The following is a 21,646-nucleotide window of genomic DNA, read 5'->3' as shown; positions in this document are numbered from 1 at the left end:
TGACATTTACCTTTGGGGGTTATTGTGAGGTTTAAATAAATTAATCCACATAACATATGGATACTTTATTTTTTATTTTGTAATTTATTTATTTTTGGGTGTGTTGGGTCTTCATTGCTGTGTGCAGGCTTTCTCTAGTTGCGGCGAGTGGGGGCCACTCTTTGTTGCAGTGTGTGGACTTATTGCAGTGGCTTCTCTTGTTGCGGAGCATGGGCTCTAGGCAAGTGGGCTTCAGCAGTTGTGACACGCAGGCTCAGTAGTTGTGGCTCGCTGGCTCTAGAGCGCAGGCTCAGTAGTTGCGGCATGCAGGCTTAGTTGCTCCACGGCATGTGGGATCTTCCCGGACCAGGGCTCGAACCCGTGTCCCCTGCATTGGCAGGCAGATTCTTAACCACTGTGCCACCAGGGAAGTCCGTATGGATACTTTATGCATCTATAAAATACTTTTATCCACATAAAATATGGATACGGCACACGGTAGATATCAAATATTTGCCATTATTTTAATTCAGAATGTTTTGTGAGTCAGTGATTACACAGCAAATGCATATTATAAAATATTCCAGATCCACAGATCTTTTACACTCACAAAGGCTGAGTCTAGAAAAAATGGAGGTTTTAAATTTCATTTCTAAGTAATCGGTTGTGGAGTTCCCTGGCGGTCCAGTGGTTAAGACTCCGTGCTGCCAATGCAGGGGGCTCGGGCTCGATCCCTGGTCAGGGGAACTAAGATCCCACGTGCCACCGGGCCAAAAGATTTAAAAAAAAAGAAAAAGTAATCAGTTGTGAAATTGTTATGTCTCTTCCTACTTGTCCCTTAGTATTTCTCTAATGATCACGGAGCTTGGAAATACCCAGCAAATGCATTAGGAAAAAAGAGAAATATAGCAAATGCCAGTTCTTTTACAAAACATTATCATTTAAGGGAAAAGGTAGCATTATGGCAAAGTTTGAGTTCAATTTCCTAGTTGACCACAAGGTGGCAGCACCACACGGGATTTTGCAAAAGAGTAGTATTGCTCAAAGTCGCCTCCCGCATACCCCCTGCACGAGGCTGCCCTCTTGGACTCTGAAATCCACTTCCTGGATCTCGGTCCCTTTCTTATCCTTGTTTAGGCTTTAGACCATCCGTGGACCGAGCCCCATTCCTGTTGCGGACTCGAGGGTCAATTCACGGATTAGAAAAACAGGGTTTCACTGCAAGACTAACCTGATTTGTAATTCGGAACAGCTCCCTGTGCGACTCTGAGCCTCAGTTCCCCCGGTGTAAACTAAGACAGTGGAATAGGGGCCCTCCGCGGTCATCAGCCCAGGGTTCCAAGTTCCGAATCAGGTTTGTAGGAGGTGTCCACAGCAGGCAAGTGGGTTCACAGTCGCCGGTGATTTCTGGCTGCAGGAATCCAGGACCCGCCACTGTGTGCCAGAGACCAGCACGACGCCCTCCGGAGCATCCTGTTTAGGGCCTAAGAAATGTAAAACGTTGTGTGCTATGTTAAAGCAAACCAGGATGTATCAGGAGATTCCGTGGAAAGTCGTGTCAATTTTTAACGTAAAACGGATTACTTCAATGAGATTACATGCCTCAGAAGACTGTTTCAGGGACCACCTGTCCACTCTCTTCTGCCTTTAGGGTTACCTCGGTGGAGCCTGTCGCTTTGAGCAAGTGTTTTTGTTTAATTGACGCCTAAAGGGTTTTGTTGAACTGAAACTTCTTTTGGAGAAGGATGCTCTGGCGCCCTCTGGTGACTTATCCCAAGTAATGCGTCACTCGCCTTAAAACGCCTTGCTTTCAACTTCTTATACCAAATAATCCAGTTTTTGCCTTCTGAGTCCTATGTTAGCCTGCTTCTGGATTATTACTTTTACTGCTAACTCTATGAACCACACCCCCGCCAAGTATGGTTATGAGATTCCGCGCTAGAAATATAGACTCCAGGCGAGCTTAGAGTGGAAGCACGAATAAACTAACATGGCAGGAGTGCCAAGCCTTTGACGTTGGCTCATTTCATAGGAAAAGAACATGCCTTAGGAGAGATGGTTGTCAATCCCAGCGGGGAGAGGGAGTGTCTGTGATGAGCCTCATATTTTCGGTGCTTACGGTCCAGGTAGCTGGCTCTCTGGAATCCCCCTGCCCTTTCCTCTACCTCCCATCTCCTTGGCTCATGTGGTATGACCTGGTGGCCACCCAGTTCCTCGCAGGCTGGCCCCTCTTGGAACTCTGACTCTATCCTAGTGCTCCTGGCTAGTGAGGGGCCAGATCCTGATCCTTGTGCCTGGAAATGTTGCTAGAAATACCGTATTTCTCCAGGGACCAACTGCATCAGGATCTCCTGGGATGCTGCTTACATCCAGACTCCTTGGGTCCAGCCCCGGACTTGCTGCATTAGAATCTCTGAAAGTAGAGATGAGAATTATGCATTTTAAACAAGATCCCTGGGTGATTGTTAGGGAAGCCAGGATTTAGAAATTGATTCATAGACGTGTGACTTCACAGACATGATGATGATCACGATACCCTCTGTCCACATAACAAGTGTCTGCATTTCTGCTACCACTTCCCCACCCCACCGCCAATATGACTGTGCACCTTCTTAGATCTGAGCATCAGCCAGGGTGCACAAGCATGAACCTCCTGGCTTCTGTCCCAGGAAGCGCATCATAGAGTAAGTTTTCTATCTCTTTCCTGAACCCCTTTTATCATCAATCAGGTTAGTGTTTCTGACCAAGACTCTTTGCTGAGCAAACTTAAATTATACCCCAACATTAAAATGTCAAGGATTAAGAAGTTGATCCTCTATGTGGTACATATATACAATGGAATACTACTCAGCCATAAAAAAGAACAAAATAATGCCATTTGCAGCAACATGGTTGCAACTAGAGAGTATCATACTAAGTGAAGTAAGTCAGAAAGAGAAAGGCAAATACCATATGATGTCACTTATATGTGTAATCTAAAATATGGCACAAATGAACCTATCTATGAAACAAAAACAGACTCTCAGACATAGAGAACAGACTTGTGGTTGCCGAGGGGGAGGGGGAGAGGGAGCAGGATGGACTGGGAATTTGGGGTTAGTAGGTGCAAACTATTACATTTAGAATGGATAAACAACAAGGTCCTACTGTATAGCACAGGGAACTCTATTCAGTATCCTGTAATGAACCATAATGGAAAAGAATATGAAAAAAATACATATATATTGTTTTATATATATATATATATATAACTGAATCACTTTGCTGTACAGCAGAAATTAACACAACATTGTAAATCAACTATACTTCAAGAAAATAAAGTTTAAAATAAATAAAAATAAATAAAAGCTACCTACCAAAACAGTTGTGTGGTATTTTGGTAGCTTTGCTGAGGCACCTTTTGTCTATCTGTGTCTGTCTGTCTTTCTGTCTATGGAGGGCATGGCATGCCATTGTGCACTTGACATTAACAGGAATAACATGAAATTGAGCACCTGCTGTTTCTGTTAGACAGAAACTATGAGGTCCGGGGCCTGAAACCCATCCTAGGGTTCAGGGACTCAGTGGTGGGAAGGACAGTGAAGTCCAATTTGTTGGCCAGGGCAGGAATCCCATCCCCTCACGCTCACTGAAGGGACATTGTCTTAGATGCCAACTTCTGCAGCTGCCTGCCCTTGGACCTATTTTCAGGTATACTTTTCACCCGAGTACCCAAGTCCTTCCTCACCCAGCAAGGCTCAGAAAAGAGGTGGTGAACAAAATAGCCTAGGAGGTCACTAACACTGGTCACTAGTGCTATGAGTGCGGACACTCATCTCAGACGCTGAGCAGTGCTGTCCAACGTGGTAGCACAAGCCACATGTGGTCATTGAGCACTTGAAATGCGGCTCATGCAGAATGTGCTGCAAGTGTGAAAACATACACCAGACTCTGGACACACAGTAAGAATATAAAATATCTCCTTGACAGTTATAGATAGATAGATAGACACATGGATAGATAGATAGATGGCATGCGGAAATGATAATATTCTGGATCTATTGGGTTAAATAAAATGTATTACTAAAATTAATTTTACTTATTTGTCGTTTTCAAATTTGGCTACAAGGCAATTTAAAATTATATAACGTGGCTTGGACGCTACTGGTCTGGGCTCATGGTATTTATCTGACGATTTCCACTGTTTCTAATCCTTTGGAACTTAACCACTTCCCTAACATGACCTTTCGGGTTTCTCCTAGTTCTTTCCCTCCTGGACAGCCCTATTCTATTGCCCACGGAGCTGTGTGACACATGCCAGCTCTTGCTAAAAAGTCCTGCTGGAGTGCCCCAAGTTGCCCACTCCATTGCTACATGACTCTAGCTGTTAGAAGATTCTTTCTTATACATCAACCAAAACAGGCTTCCCTGAGACAGCTTTCTATGAGAATAAATGAGCCATGGTTAATAACCTGATAGCAACACATTTATGCCATTTATTTAGTCGAGTCCCTATTTAGTTTGTTTTCAGGTTTCTAAAATGTGTATTATGATAATCATCCTTATGTTTAAATTTTTATACACATATTAAATAATTTGGATAAATTCTTACTAATACAATCTTTTAAGCTTTTGACACTGTTCTGTATTACATGAACAACATTGGGTATTATAATTTTTAAGATCTTTGTAATTCTTATAAAATGGTAATTTTGTTAAAAATTTTACATTAAAATGGTTTAAAATAAGTTTAAAATGGTAATTTATTGTTTTCTTTTGCTTTAGTGTTAGTATATTTTAACTTTCTTTGTTTATTTAGAATTTAATTTCACCTCAAGCTCCCTTTCTGTTGATGGTAGAAATTAAACAGAATTCAAATGCTAGTTCCTATGTGCATGTTTTCTTCTAGAGGTGATCTATGCATTTTCTACACAAATGTACCATATAATACACGTTTTTCTATGCCTTTCATTTTCATATTTATTCTGTTTTTAAAAAAGAAAATCCTAGGCTGGCTTTTTAAAAATATTTAGTTGGCTGCACCGGGTCTTAGTTGTGCGTGAGGGATCTTCGTTGCCATGTGCAAGATCTTCAAGGGCCTGGGGATCCAGTTCCCCGACCAGGGATCAAACCCGGGGCCCCTGCGTTGGGACTGTAGAGTCTTAACCACTGGACCGCCAGGGAAGTCCCTAGGCTGACTTTGTAAAAAGTCCTCTTTCACAAATGTCACTGATTACCTTAGCCTTGTAATAAACACAGGAATCCACTTTAAGGAGCAATTCAGTTTCCTTTTTTTTTTTTTTTTTTCATTTCACCCTTCTTTCCTTTATTTCTGCTTGTCTTTTCTTCAGATGGAAGAGTAAGCAGTCAGATCCTGAGTGTCCCGGAACCCCCAGTGGACAAGTTTGCTCACCCCTGCATCTTGTGAGCTGGAAACGGTGGGCATGAAGGCCCTGGGCCAGGCTGCAGAATCTCTCCACTAAGACCTGCTGATGGAGGCAACAGGTAAGAAATGACTGAATTCTTCTTGTGAGAAGTCCCAGCCTCTCCTCCTCAACCCCCCAGGTTCATTCCTTTCTTTTATCTCTTTGTCTCAGTTTAACAATGCTTTACATATAACTGGCACTATATAAATACTTGTTGAATGAATGAATGAATAAATGTAAATATCAATGGGTGAATGCTAACCCTGGAAATATCTGGTTAGGCTTGTTAAAGCAACACCGAAGATTTTCATCTGTGTGAATGACTTACCATGAATGACCAGTGATAGGGTAGCACAAACACCATTGGGATATCATAAAATCACATATTGTTAGAGCTGGAAGGGGCCCTTGAGCTTTGCATGTCCCAAGGTTCCCAACTGATGAATACCATCAGAATCTAGCTGGCAGGTGTATTTACTTAGCTTGTAGTCTTGCTGCTGATGTTGGTTTTCCCCTTGGAATTAGTTACCAACATATAAATACTGGAAGACTTCATAAAAAGTGTTTTAAACTGGAATGTCTGGCACTGCTAGGTCCGTAGCTACACACAACACCCTGGGCTGAGCCGTTGCTGCCCTATTTTAGATGGGATGCGTTCTATTCATCGATGGAGCCCCCAGCTGCACACAGTGCACCTGACACACACACAGGACTTGTCCGGCCCTGGGAGAGGTTGCACTTGTGATGCCTAACCTAGTCCAATGCCAATGTAGATAAGGAAACTGAAGCCCACTGAATTTACCTCCCTAAACAGTTTGCTTGATTTTAGCCTCATCCCTGCACTATCTTCCATCTACTTCCAGAGTAAGCTCCGGAAAACACAAAATTGACTAGGTCACACCCCTGCTTAAAACCCTTTGGTGGCTCTACTAGATCTAAAGATCCCAATCTTCTTATCATGGATTATGAGACCTTTAAGTGGAAAGCCTGCTTTGCCAACTTTAACTCGGACAACTCTGACTCACCAGCCACACCAGGTATCTTCACGTTCCTCTACTCTGCCATGTCCTCTTGTGCCTCAGCGTCTCCATATCCGCTGTTCCCTTTTCCTAGAAGGCTTCTCCCTATCTGTTTATGTGTCTGACAATTTATTCATATTCAGTACTTAGCACAGGCACCTGTGATTCTCCCCGGTGAATCCTTCCACCCTCACTTCATCGTCTCTACCATGGGACACAGTTCACAGTCCTCTTTATAGCTCCTGGAACAGTTTACTATGACTTCCCCATTAGACTGTGTGCTCCTTGAGGAAAGGAACCACAGATCATTCATTTTTATCTTAATTATTTATCCCAGTGCTCAATGTTGAATGAATGAATGACAGCCTTGCTCCAGGTGACTTTGTTAGTGACATAGCTGTGAGACACTATGGTCTTCCCCTGATTTCCTCCTGTAGCGTTACGACCAGGAGTCCTTTGCAAACAGAAGAGAGTGTAGGGACAAGCTTCACTCTTCCCATATTACCAGACTGTCTCAGGACCCTTAGTCTTCAGTGTTTGTTGATTTTATTCCTCCTCTTTCTTCTATACATATTGTATACCTCATCTTGGCTTCAGCTTCTCACTTAAAAAATTGACTCCCAGGGCTTCCCTGGTGGCGCAGTGGTTGAGAGTCTGCCTGCCGATGCAGGGGACGCGGGTTCGTGCCCCGGTCCGGGAAGATCCCACATGCCGCGGAGCGGCTGGGCCCGTGAGCCATGGCCGCTGAGCCTGCGCGTCCGGGGCCTGTGCTCCGCAACGGGAGAGGCCACAACAGTGAGAGGCCCACGTACCACAAAAAAAAAAAAAAAAAAAAAAAATGACTCCCAAACATCCATTTGACTCCAGATAATTAACACAAGCCAATCATGGACATTCTATACTCCGTGCCAGTGGGTTCATAAATGGTTTGCGGCCAAAACCTGGCCAGTGAGATGTGAGGAGAATCCTGCTGGATGGAAGATAGCTCTGAGACATTGTCCACCATCCTAAAGAAAAGCCATGAGAACAGATGTCTCCTCCCTTTATCATCTGGACATTGTAATTTCAGAATTTGATGTATACAAGTGCTAAAAATATCTTGCCACAAGCCTGAAAACGAAGCCAATATCAAGGATGACAGAAAGATGGGAAAAACCTGGAATGAAGGTATCACTGAACAAATGAATTAACCAACCCTGATTCTTATTACCAAATGAGGGTATATTGGTTTTTTAAATTTTTATTTATTTATTTATTTTTGGCTGCATTGAGTCTTCGTTGCTATGCGCAGGCTTTCTCTAGCTGCGGCGAGTGGGGGCTACTCTTCATCGTGTTGCGCGGGCTTCTCATTGCAGTGGCTTCTCTTCTTGCGGAGCACGGGCTCTAGGTGCGCGGGCTTCAGTAGTTGTGGCACGCGGGCTCAGTAGTTGTGGCTCACAGGCTTAGTTACTCCATGGCACGTGGGATCTTCCCGGGCCAGGGCTCAAACCAGTGTTCCCCGCATTGGCAGGTGGATTCTTAACCACTGTGCTACAAGGGAAGTCCCTGAGGGTATACTGTTAATTGCTATGTTAGATAATAAACTTCCTTCCTGTTAAGCCAGTTTAAGTCTTGTTTCTATAATTTGGAACCAAAACATGTTACCTGATGTAGTTCTTCAATTCCCACTATCATTCCTAAAATAACTACATATAATCCTCAACTTTCTAATCCCTTTTTTAGTCTGTGAATAGCGTATTATATAAGCTTTGGGTGATCTAAAATTGAGCACCAAGGAGGAACCAAGATGGCGGAGTAGAAGGACGTGCTCCCACTCCCTCTTGTGAGAACACCAGAATCACAACCAGCTGCTGGATAATCATCGACCGAAAGACACTGGAACTCACCAGAAAAGATATCCCACATCCAAAGACAAAGGAGAAGCCACAAGGAGATGGTAGGAGGGGCGCAATCACAGTAAAATCAAATCTCATAACTGCTGGGTGGGTGACTCACAGACTGGAGAACACTTATACCACAGAAGTCCATCTACTGGAGTGAAGGTTCTGAGCCCCACGTCAGGCTTCCCAACCTGGGGGTCCGGCAATGGGAGGAGGAATTCCTAGAGAATCAGACTTTGAAGCCTAGTGGGAACTGATTGCAGGACTTTGACAGGACTGTGAGAAACAGAGACTCTACTCTTGGAGGGCACACACAAAGTAGTGTGCGCATCGGTACCCAGAGGAAAGAGCAGTGACCCCAGGGGAGACTGAACCAGGCCTACCTGCTAGTGTTGGAGGGTCTCCAGCAGAGGTGGGGGGTGGCTGTGGCTCACCGTGGGGACAAGGACACTGGAAGCAGAAGTTCTGGGAAGTACTTGGTGTGAGCCTTCCAAGAGTCTGCCATTAGCCCCAGCAAAGAGCCCAGGTAGGCTCCAGTGTTGGGTTGCCTCAGGCCAAACAACCAACAGGGAGGGAACCCAGCCCCACCCATCAGAAGTCAAGTGAATTAAAGTTTTACTGAGCTCTGCCCACCAGAGCAACAGCCAGCTCTACCCACCACCAGTCCCTCCCATCAAGCCTCTTAGATAGCCTCATCCACCAGAGGGCAGACAGCAGAAGCAAGAAGAACTACAATCCTGCAGCCTGTGGAACAAAAACCACATTCACAGAAAGATAGACAAGATGAAAAGCCAGAGGGCTATGTACCAGAAGAAGGAACAAGATAAAACCCCAGAAAAACAACTAAATGAAGTGGAGATAGGCAACCTTCCAGAAAAAGAATCCAGATTAATCACAGTGAAGATGATCCAGGACCTCGGAAAAAGAATGCAGGAAAAGAAGAAGATGAAAGAAATGTTTAACAAAGACCTAGGAGAGTTAAAGAACAAACAAACAGAGATGAACAATACAATAACTGAAATGAAAACTACACTAGAAGGAATCAATAGCAGAATAACTGAGGCAGAAGAATGGATAAGCGACCTGGAAGACAGAATGGTGGAATTCACTGCGTGGAACAGAATAAAGAAAAAAGAATGAAAAGAAATGAAGACAGCCTAAGAAAACCTCTGGGACAACGTTAAACACAACAACATTCGCATTACAGGGGTCCTAGAAGGAGAAGAGAGAGAGAAAGGACCAGAGAAAATATTTGAAGAGATTATATTTGAAAACTTCCCTAACATGGGAAAGGAAACAGCCACCCAACTCCAGGAAGCACAGTGAGTCCCATACAGGATAAACCCAAGGAGAAACATGCTGAGACACATAGTAATCAAATTGGCAAAAATTAAAGATAAAGAAAAATTATTGAAAGCAGCAAGGGAAAAACGACAAATAATATACAAGGGAACTCCCATAAGGTTAACAGCTGATTTCTCAGCAGAAACTCTACAAGTCAGAAGGGAGTGGCATGATATACTTAAAGTGATGAAAGGGAAGAACCTACAACCAAGATTATTCTATCCAGCAAGCATCTCATTCAGATTCGATGGAGAAATCAAAAGCTTTACAGACAAGCAAAAGCTAAGAGAATTCAGCACCACCAAACCAGCTCTACAACAAATGCTAAAGGAACTTCTCTAAGTGGGAAATACAAGAGAAGAAAGGGACCTACAAAAACAAACCCAAAACAATTAAGAAAATGGTCATAGGAACATACATATCAATAATTACCTTAAACGTGAGTGGATTAAATGCTCCAACCAAAAGACACAGGCTTGCTCAATGGATACAAAAACAGGACCCATATATATGCTGTCTACAAGAGACCCACTTCAGACCTAGGAACACATACAGACTGAAAGTGAGGGGATGGAAAAAGATATCCCATGCAAATGGAAATCAAAAGAAAGCTGGAGTAGCTATACTCATATCAGATAAAATTGACTTTAAAATAAAGAATGTTACAAGAGACAAGGAAGGACACTACAAAATGATCAAGGGATCAATCCAAGAAGAAGATATAAGAATTATAAATATGCACCCAACATAGGAGCACCTCAATACATAAGGCAACTGCTAACAGCTATGAAAGAGGAAATGGACAGTAACACAATAATAGTGGGGGACTTTAGCACCTCACTTTCACCAATGGACAGATCATCCAAAATGAAAATAAATAAGGAAACAGAAACTTTAAATGACACAATAGACCAGATAGATTTAATTGATATTTATAGGACATTCCATCCAAAAACAGCAGATTAAATTTTCTTCTCAAGTGTGCCCGGAACATTCTCCCAAATCTTGGGTCACAAATCAAGCCTCAGTAAACTTAAGAAAATTGAAATCATATCAAGCATCTTTTCTGACCACAACGCTATGAGGTTAGAAATGAATTACAGGGGAAAAACCGTAAAAAACACAAACACATGAAGGCTAAACAATACGTTACTAAATAACCAAGAGATCACTGAAGAAATCAAAGAAGAAATCAAAAAATACCTAGAGACAAATGACAATGAAAACACAACGATCCAAAACCTATGGGATGCAGCAAAAGCAGTTCTAAGAGGGAAGTTTATAGCTATACAAGCCTACCTCAAGAAACAAGAAAAATCTCAAGTAAACAATCTAACCTTACACCTAAAGGAACTAGAGAAAGAAAAACAAACAAAACCCAAAGTTAGCAGAAGGAAAGAAATCATAAAGATCAGAGCAGAAATAAATGAAATAGAAACAAAGAAAACAATAGCAAAGATCAATAAAACTAAAAGCTGTTTCTTTGAGAAGATAAACAAAATTGATTAGCCAGACTCATCAAGAGAAAGAGGGAGAGGACTCAAATCAATAAAATTAGAAATGAAAAAGGAGAAGTTACAACAGACACTGCAGAAATAAAAAGCATCCTAAGAGACTACTACAAGCAGCTCTATGCCAATAAAAAGGACAACCTGGAAGAAATGGGCAAATTCTTAGAAAGGTATAACCTTCCAAGACTGAACCAGGAAGAAACAGAAAATATGAACAGACCAATCACAAGTAATGAAATTGAAACTGTGATTAAAAATCTTCCAACAAACCAGGACCAGATGGCTTCACAGGTGAATTCTTTCAAACATTTAGAGAAGAGCTAACACCCATCCTTCTCAAACTCTTCCAAAAAATTGCAGAGGAAGGAACACTCCCAAACTCATTCTATGAGGCCACCATCACCCTGATACCAAAACCAGACAAAGATACTACAAAAAAAGAAAAGTACAGACCAATATCACTGATGAATATAGATGCAAAAGTCCTCAACAAAATACTAGCAAACAGAATCCAACAGCACATTAAAAGGGTCATACACCACGATCAAGTGGGCTTTATCCCACGGATGCAAGGATTCTTCAATATATGCAGATCAATCAATGTGATACACTATATTAACAAACTGAAGGAGAAAAACCATATGATCATCTCAATAGATGCAGAAAAAGCTTCTGACAAAATTCAACACCCATTTATGATAGAAACTCTCCAGGAAGTGGGCATAGAGGGAACCTACCTCAACATAATAAAGGCCATATACGACAAACCCACAGCAAACATCATTCTCAATGGTGAAAAACTGAAAGCATTTCCTGTAAGATCAGGAATGAGACAAGGATGTCCACTCTCACCACTATTATTCAACATAGTTTTGGAAGTCCTAGCCACGGCAATCAGAGAAGAAAAAGAAATAAAAGGAATACAAATTGGAAAAGAAGAAGTAAAACTGTCCCTGTTTGCAGATGACATGATACTATATATAGAGGATCCTAAAAATGCCACCAGAAAACTACTAGACCTAATCAATGAATTTGGCAAAGTTGCAGGATACAAAAATTAATGCACAGAAATCTCTTGTATTCCTATACACTAATGATGAAAAATCTGAAAGAGAAATTAAGGAAACAGTGCCATTTACCATTGCAACAAAAAGAATAAAATACCTAGGAATAAACCTACCTAGGGAGACAAAAGACCTGTATGCAGAAAACTATAAGACACTGATGAAAGAAATTAAAGATGATACCAACAGGTGGAGAGATATACCATGTTCTTGGATTGTAAGAATCAGTATTGTTAAAATGACTCTACTACCCAAAGCAATCTACAGATTCAATGCAATCCCTATCAAATTACCAATGGCATTTTTTACAGAACTAGAACAAAAAGTCTTAAAATTTGTATGGAGACACAAAAGACCCCGAATAGCCAAAGCAGTCTTGAGGGAAAAAAACGGAGCTGGAGGAATCAGACTCCCAGACTTCAGACTACACTACAAATCTACAGTAATCAAGACAATATGGTACTGGCACAAAATCAGAAATATAGATCAATGGAACAGGATAGAAAGCCCAGAGCTAAACCCACGCACCTATGGTCAACTAATCCATGACAAAGGAGGCAAAGATATACAATGGAGAAAAGACAGTCTCTTCAATAAGTGGTGCTGGGAAAACTGGACAGCCACATGTAAAAGAATGAAATTAGAACACTCCCTAACACCACACACCAAAATAAACTCAAAATGGATTCGAGACCTAAATGTAAGATTGGACACTATAAAAGTCTTAGAGGAAAACACAGGAAGAACACTCTTTGACATAAATCACAGAAAGATCTTTTTTGATCCACCTCCTAGAGTAATGGAAATAAAAACAAAAATAAACAAATGGGACCTAATGAAACTTCAAAGCTTTTGCACAGCAAAGGAAACCATAAACAAAACGAAAAGACAACCCTCAGAATGGGAGACAATATTTGCAAACAATTCAACGGACAAAGGATTAATCTCCAAAATATATAAACAGCTCATGCAGCTCAATATTAAAAAAGACAAACAACCCAATCCAAAAATGGGCAGAAGACCTAAATAGACATTTCTCCAAAGAAGACATACAGATGGCCAAGAAGCACATGAAAAGCTGCTCAATATTACTAATTATTAGAGAAATGCAAATCAAAACTACAATGAGGTATCACCTCACACCAGTTAGAATGGGCATCATCAGAAAATCTACAAACAACAAATGCTGGAGAGGGTGTGGAGAAAAGGGAACCCTTTGCACTATTGGTGGGAATGTAAATTGATACAGCCACTATGGAGAACAGTATGGAGGTTCCTTAAAAACTAAAAATAGAATTACAATATGATCCAGCAATCCCACTACTGGGCATATACCCAGAGAAGACCATAATTCAAAAAGACACATGCACCCCAATGTTCATTGCAGCACTTTTTACAATAGCCAGGTCATGGAAGCAACATAAATGCCCATCGACAGATGAATGGATAAAGAATTTGTGGTACATATATACAATGGAATATTACTCAGCCATAAAAAGGAATGAAATTGAGTCATTTGTTGAGATGTGGATGGATCTAAAGACTGTCATACAGAGTGAAGTAAGTTAGAAAGAGAAAAACAAATATCGTATATTAACGCATGTATGTGGAACCTAGAAAAATGGTACAGATGAACCGGTTTGCAGGGCACAAGTTGAGACACAGATGTAGAAAAGAAACGTATGGACACCAAGGGGGGAAAACCATGGTGGGGTGGGGATGGTGGTGTGCTGAATTGGGGAATTGGGATTGACATGTATACACTGATGTGTATAAAATTGATGACTAATAAGAACCTGCAGTATAAAAAAACAAACAAAAAAAATCTAGTACTAATTTTTCTTTGGGTTATTTGTATGGAAATATGTTAATATAAATGTTTCAGACATTACGTGAAATTTCTAAAGCTCTTATATGTTCTGGTATAATGTTATAAGTCATAATTCAAGTTATTACTTTAAAATGTATTATCTCAGAAATAACTAAATTTCCTTGTCAATTGCATTATTTTGAACTTTCATCAAATCTTTAACCATGGTCATTTTTAAGTCTTTTGTCATTACAGACAGTTCTGGGTGTATTCTGATGCTTTTTCAAAAATGTTCCTATAAAAGGGTTTCATCGGGCTTCCCTGGTGGCGCAGTGGTGGAGAGTCCGCCTGCCCATGCAGGCGACACGGGTTCGTGCCCCGGTCCGGGAAGATCCCACATGCCGCGGAGCGGCTGGGCCCGTGAGCCATGGCCGCTGAGCCTGCGCATCCGGAGCCTGCGCGTCCAGAGCCTGTGCTCCGCAACGGGAGACGCCACAACAGGGAGGGGCCCGCGTACTGCAAAAAAAAAAACCAAAAAAAAAAACAAAAGCGTTTCATCTTCAAGGAATTCATGGAAAAGACTCTGACAAGTACAGGTTTCTGGTAACTGACTGTACTGCTGAACTGAATAAATAAGCATTTTCAGAAATCTAATGGAAAACTGATGAATTCATAAAAGTGCTAACAAAAGGTCAAGATGAAAAAAAATTAATTACACGGGACTGAGTGAACTGATGAGGATGATTATAATTTTTGTGACTTTCTGTTTGAATAAAAAAAAAATCCCACAAGGACTCAGAGGCAAAAAACATACAAATCAATTTTCACTGCAAAGTAACGGAGCTGTTACAGTGGAGGATTACTGGACTGAATGTCAATATTATGACAAAGTGTGAGTGTGTTTCGTGTTTGGTAATTGCAATCATTGTTGCTTTTGTTGTGGTCATCCATTTACAATGCTTGGTGTCAGTTTATTAAGCTCGTGTAAAAATAAAATACAGTGTGTGTGTGTATGTGTGTGTGTGTGAAAAATAAATTAAATACAATTGAGCACCATAAAGGGGGAAGTGACATGAAAAGGAATTCTTTAAGTATTTGTTTTCTTTGTATCAGTTCTACACATGGCTCTTAATTATTAATAAAGCATATCTTAGAGGGGGCCACAAGTGAGCCTCACTTCATTATTCCCTACCGTGGGCCACGCTGTCAGTTTCTCTTCAGGCTTCAGCCACAGTTTTTCCTTCCTAACTCCACCCAGATTTTGTTTATAAGAATACCCATCCTCTTTATAGTCACAGTACCCCCAGTTCTAAGAGTAAGCCTGATTCTTCCATGGATAATTCCACTACCCCTTGTCAACGATCAGTTATGAGTGATCCCATGACTGAATTCCAGCCAGGGAGACATGAGGGGAAGTCTATTAGGAGGCTTCTGGGAAAACTTCCCTCATTCCTAAGAGAGAAGTCATCCTTTTTCCTCTTATTTCCCTGTGGGAACGTCGATACTGGAATTGCTGCTGCTATCTTATTATGAGCTTGAGAACAAAGCCAACTCCAAGGATTTCAGAAGAGAAAGATGAAAAGAACCCAGGTCCTTGACGGCACATTCAACTGTTCAATTGACCAATGCTGAAGCACTCCTCATCTTAGTTGAAAACTTTCGTAGTGCAAGATAATGCATTTTCTTACTTTTAAGCCCATTTGATTTAGACTTTCTGACATTTGCTCTTAAAACATCCACATGATACATCTCCAAAATGTGGAAGATGTCTTGCACTTAACCACTTATTCCTTTCCTCATAGCCCTAAGTTACTTTTGTATATTTTGTTTGCTGGTTGAAAATCAACTTTTCATTAAGCATCTGACATGTGGGTGATGTGACTTGAAAAGGATATTTCAGGAATCAGCTATTGTTCAGTTCTCCTTTCCAACACAAATCAAAGGGTACATAATTGTATTGGTCAGGATAGGATAGGATATGATGCAGTAACAAACCCTAAATCTCAGTGACTTGGCATATGTTAGACGAAAGCTCTTCTCCATCTGGCGACTCAAGAATCCAGCTTTATTCTCTGCAGAAATGCCTGCCTTCTCAATCTGGGGCTCCCAAGGTCACCATGGCAGGGAATATAGTACAGGGAGACAGCACACCAGCTATTAAATATCTCCATCCAGAAGTGACACACATCACTTACATTCACATTTCTTTGGCAAGAACTGGATACACATCTTGCCATCTTTAATAAAGGGACTATATAAAAGATGATGGACGTGATCCTGTGCCAGCTCCAAGCTTTGAACCTTAAGAAGGTCTGGCAGCCTCTGCTTTTGCAATTTGGGGATCCCTCGAGCCACCAGGTCCAGCTACTCTTCTGGCGGGACCACGTAGGAAGACCCTGTGGAGGGGCCACACGGAGAGGGCGAGGCTCTAGGACTACTTGGGGGGTGAGAGAAGTCTCATCTCAGAACTTCAGCTGAGCCCAGTCTTCCTCTGCCTTCACCCAGGGGCCAGACATGAGAGTCAGGACATCTTGGACACTCCAGCCCCCGCTGGCAGGTGACTGCAGCTTTATGAGAGACTGTTCATAAGACCAGCAGAAGAGCCATTCAGCTGAGCTTTAGTCAACTCACAGAACCAAGGAAAATAATAAAATGGTGGTTGTTCTAAGTCACTAAGGTTTGTGACATAACTAAAATGGCCACCAGGCAGCAATGCCCCCAGAGAGGGAGCCTGGGGATAAACATTTCAACCTCACTCTTCTCTCTGCCTCTGATCTCCTTGTAGGTGCTCCCCATAAATTGAACCTAATTGGAAGCAGAGGGCAAGGGAAGCTTTGATGTTATCCATAAAGGTCAGCCTCTCAGGGCACAGATCAGGGGAGAGAAGAATGGAGACTGGATCTGGAGAGGCGAACAGAAGCTATTCAGTAGGGTTCACCCCCTGTGCCCTGCAGCATCAACTCTTGATCTCTGTGCAGGTGAAATTTTGTCTCCCCATCATGGGAGATACTCAAAGTCCTTCAGCTTCCATATTACCATAGGGAAATGTTTATTCAGTCATAGTCCCAACTGAATCTAAAATATTAGCCAATACTAGAGCTTTTTATTTTATTTTTTGGCCATGCTGTGAGACATGCAAGATCTTAATTCCCAGACCAGGGGTCGAACCCATGCCCCTGGCCGTGGAAAGGTGGAGTCTTAACCACTGGACCACCAGGGAAGTCCCGACTCTAGCATATTTCATATCAGGTGGCTAGGACAAGGGGGAAAGGGATGTGGAAAAATAATTAATTGATATGTAAAACATAGCTATGACCATCCCTGCCTCTGTGACTGGTCATGAGGTCTAAGCAGGTGGTAATTATAGCTGCATTCTTCCAGATTAGCTTCATGTTTTTCTTATCCTCTGATACCATGTCAGCTGGATGGGATCCTTTACCCAGTAGGGTGACTCAAACCTTCTTTCCCGTGGGGTTTCAGTTCTTAGTGGTTTTGCTTTATTGTACCGCTACAGTTTCCCATTGACTGGGAGAGTTGGCCAATTGAGTACTACGAGGCCTCCAGTGAATCCTCTGGGCTCCAAACATAGTTCTCTGCCTTTCTTGTGTAGCAGCAACCCAATTTCTCCCTGGTAATCAGGATCAATGACCCAGCCAGCACAGTAGCCTCATTCTCTGCATTCCTCCCTTGGGCACTAGGATCTCTAAGGGACGCTAAGGTCACAGAGACGGAAAGCAAAAATTCTTCAAGTGTACGGTGTGATAGAGAGAAGAAGCACTCTCACCTTTGACCCTTGGTGCCCATGCATTCTGGCTAGGAAAAAGAAGGCACCAGAAATTGACCACCGGTTAAAAGCATACCTCGATTTATAAATCGGCAGCCCAACCTCACAGGGTGGTGTCTCCCAGCTGGTGTCTGGACTGAGCCATCAGCAAGCCACTCCGCTGTTCTGTCAAGCAAGCTACTCCTGTGTAATGGAGCACGTGGTAAGGTCAGCGAAGTCCACAGGTGCTGAGGGCAGTGCTCAACTCACTGCCATAAAATGCATCCCCTTGTCTCAGGCAACGCTGTGTGGGATACGATGGTGGTGAATAAGGTGTTCCGAGAGAACAAAAGCTAGTGGAGTTGGCAGAAGCGCTGAGCTCTTGCCACTGATTTTCCAAGATTTATCTTTCCAAGCTCCTGACCAACTGAGTCACTGTCCGTGTGTCACTATAGTTTTGTACCTCAGGCTACCTCTTCTTTTTTCTTTATTGAAGTAGAGTTGATTTACAATATCGTGTTAGTTTCAGGTGTACCGCACTGTAGGTCCAACAAGAACCTACTGTACAGCACAGGGAACTATACTCAGTATTTTGTAATAACCTATAAGGGAAAAGAATCTGAAATGGAATATATACACATACTCTCACTATATATATTGAACTATACCCTCTCTCTCCCTCTCTCTCTCTCTCTCTCTCTCTCTCTCTCTCTATATATATATATATATACACACACACTCAACTGAGTATATCTATACATTGAGCAGAGTTCCCTGCGGCAGACTGCTAGTGCAGCGGCCCTCACTTCTGGCGGGTAATGGCACAACAGGCAGGTCCATCAATAAATCTGGCCTATGTTTTTCCCTTTTCTGTTAACTGGTGGTATGGAACTCCTTGCAAGGCACTGGTGTGGATTGAGAAAGAGGTGACAAAGCAGAAGGAGCTGGGGGGAGGCCTGCCACCTGCTTATGCAGTTTCCTTGTGTCTTCCTGACCTGCTTATGAGACCGGGCATATCATTTCTATTTTATAAGAAATCTGCTGTGCACGCCCAAATTTTGATGTTTTGGTAGAACACATACCGCTGAGTTTATTATGGGCAGTTTGGGTCACAGGTGTCTGTCAGGGCCTAGTTATCCAGGAGTTTTGTTTTGTTTTTCAGTACATAATAGTTGATGGCCTTTTAGGAGCTGAGTCCTTCCATTGAGGGATGCAGCTGAGTTCTTAGAAGGGGGCTGGAGGAATAAATATCCTAACCTCCCTCTTCTTCCTCTCTCTGAGCTCCTTGGTTTGTCATGGGCTGAACCTAAATGGAATCCAGAGAACAGGGGGTTCATTGGTGATTGTAGACCATATAGGTCACCCTCCCAGGGCACAAAGCAGGGTGGACGGTGGATCTAGAGAGGCAAACGGAAGATATCCTGCACATCGGGTGAGTATAGTAAAGGGAGACACAAAGGAATTAAGAATGAAGTGAGGGACTTCCCTGGTGATCCAGTGGTTAAGACTCCGCGCTCCCAATGCAGGGGACCCAGGTTCAATCCCTGGTCAGGGAACTAGATCCTGCCTGCGGCAAAGAAGATTCCGTATGCCGCAACAGCCAAATGAATAAATAAATAGTCAAAAAAAAATGAAGTGAAAGATAACATTTAAGCTGGGTAGGGGGAGTCATGAGGACATGGGACGAGGGGGACAGCAGTGAGAAAGATGCAGGATCTTATAACTACAGGTCCAATGGGGGTTACAGAGTATTTAAGTGGGAATACTAAGGCAAGCTGGGAAGACAGAAGGTGTCTGTCAGAGAAGGGAACCGCTTAAAATAAAACTCTTGTGTGAAATACTGGTCATGATAAGGTTTAGAATAGCCCTGTCCAGTGCAACTGTCTGTATGATGGACATGATCTATATCTGTGCTGTCCAGTTCTGTAGCCACTCGCCACATGTGGCTATTAAGCACTTAAAATGTGGCTAGTGTGAGGACTTCCTTGGTGGTCCAGTGGCTAAGACTCCACGCTCCCAATGCAGGGGGCCCAGCTTCAACCCCTGGTCAGGGAACTAAGATCCTGCCTGTGGCAAAGAAGATCCCGCAACTAAGACCCGGCACAGCCAAATAAATAAATAAGCATTAAAAAAAAATGTGGCTAGTGTGACTGAGAAAATGAATTTTAGATTTTATTTCATTGTAATTAATTAATTTTATTTTTGATAGCCAAATGGGGCTGAATTGGATAGTACAGGTCTAGAGTGTGATCACGTCAGCTGCTTTATTGGGAGGTGCAATCTAAGGGCAGCAAAGAATGATGGAAAAAAGGGAGCAGAAGCAAATACATGTGGTGAATTACAGAGCTGGTCACAGCCTCACAGGAAAACACACCGGTCACACAGGACATCTCTGGAGGTGCCACGTGGTAGTGCTGTGGGAACAGCCCATCAAGGGCAGGAAGGAAGATACACTTGTTTGCTGGCTTCTTCTCATCTCCAAGGGTGCCCCACAGGGTGTTAATTACTCCACACTTCTGGGTTGTGCTGGGAAAGCAGTGCTTCATCTAATCTGGAAGCTGTGCGAGGAGCCAGTCAGTAGGTCACTATGGACCTGGGTGCTGAAGCTGCTGCTTCCTGAGTGGGCATGAGGGACCTCAGGCCAATGCCATGCTTTCACTCCCAGGGAGTCTGAGTCACCTGGGGCATTAGGAGATGAGGTGAGCTCCACTGAGTAAGAGGCCAAGGTCAGGAGGTAGGGTCAGGGGGAGCCAAATGAGTCTGCAGTAGTGTATGAACTCAGTCTTGTATATTGTGAGTGACCTTGGGCAGGTCAGCTAAGTACTTCAAGTCTTAGCTCCCTTTTTTGTACAATGGTAACAGGCCCTACCTCGTATGCTGGTTCATATTATTCATACACATTACCCAGTATTATTTACAAGAGCTTTGAACAATAGGTAAGACAGCCATCATTCTTGCCATTTCACAGATGTGGAAACAAAGAGAGAGTAGACGAAAATACTTACAAATGCTATAGCCAGAGTCCCTCTGACTCAACTTCTTACTCTTTCCACCCTGTCACATGTCCCCTTGAGATTTCATCTGAGGACTGAATTTCAAAACCCTAAGAGAGAGGATTCAAACATGAAAGTGAGTTAAAAGTTATACACGGGGGCAGATATTATAAAGGGTAAAATGTGTGTCCAACGACATTGATTTTATAAAGCAAAATGTACTTTGAAATCAGTTTACAAGCATAGTTTTATTTATTTTTAATTTTTTTAAAATTGGAATAGAGTTGCTTTACACTGCTGGGTCAGTTTCTGCTGTACAGCAAAGTGAATCAGCCATACGTATACATATATCGCCTCTTTTTTGGATTTCCTTCCCGCAAGCATAGCTTTAGAAGCACTCCAAAAAAATGTTTGTTTTGAACGAAGTTATTTCTGTTGAATCGTACTGATCTGTTGAAGCATAAAACATAAGACCCACTCTTCTGAACAATTTTCAGAGGACGCAGTCTCATTTGCCAGGCGAGCGCAGCAGGAGAGCTGCTATCATTGAGACCACACATGCTCTGACTTGTCAAGACCTACCTTCGTGTTTCCCCCTGCCAAGGAACAGGCTCAGCTATCATGATCTCTAATCCCTTGGATGCAGCTGCCTGTCAAAGACTGTTAGAGCCCAAGCCACACAGCTTTCACTGACAGCAAACCTCTTTCCGATCTGAGTTCCGAGGAAAAGAACGCAAGATGGAGGGATTAATGGAGCAAAGACCCTCCAGACAGTATGAGTAAAAACTTAATGATGAAAATGAGATGTGGGAACTGTTAATATTTTGCACTTCATGTACATAGAGAGTGAAATCAAGACTCTCTTAAAAATAGGGTTA

The 21,646-nt window shown here is 42.4% G+C and overlaps 1 long non-coding RNA gene across 1 annotated transcript; it reads right to left on the bottom strand.

Annotated features, from left to right (window-relative positions):
• Nucleotides 1–418: 418 nt before the first annotated feature.
• On the bottom strand, nt 419–21,064 carry LOC307191794. The gene is made up of 3 exons (XR_013829835.1): nt 20,781–21,064; nt 2,296–2,392; nt 419–1,463 (listed from the first exon to the last, which is right to left on the bottom strand). It is a non-coding gene; the product is annotated as an uncharacterized lncRNA (long non-coding RNA).
• Nucleotides 21,065–21,646: the final 582 nt, after the last annotated feature.

This window comes from Stenella coeruleoalba, assembly GCF_951394435.1.
Source record: "Stenella coeruleoalba genome assembly, chromosome: 9".
NCBI classification, from domain to species: Eukaryota; Metazoa; Chordata; class Mammalia; order Artiodactyla; family Delphinidae; genus Stenella; species Stenella coeruleoalba.
The sequence above is the reverse complement of the archived record's forward strand: the minus strand, read 5'-3'. Positions and strand labels throughout refer to the sequence as shown.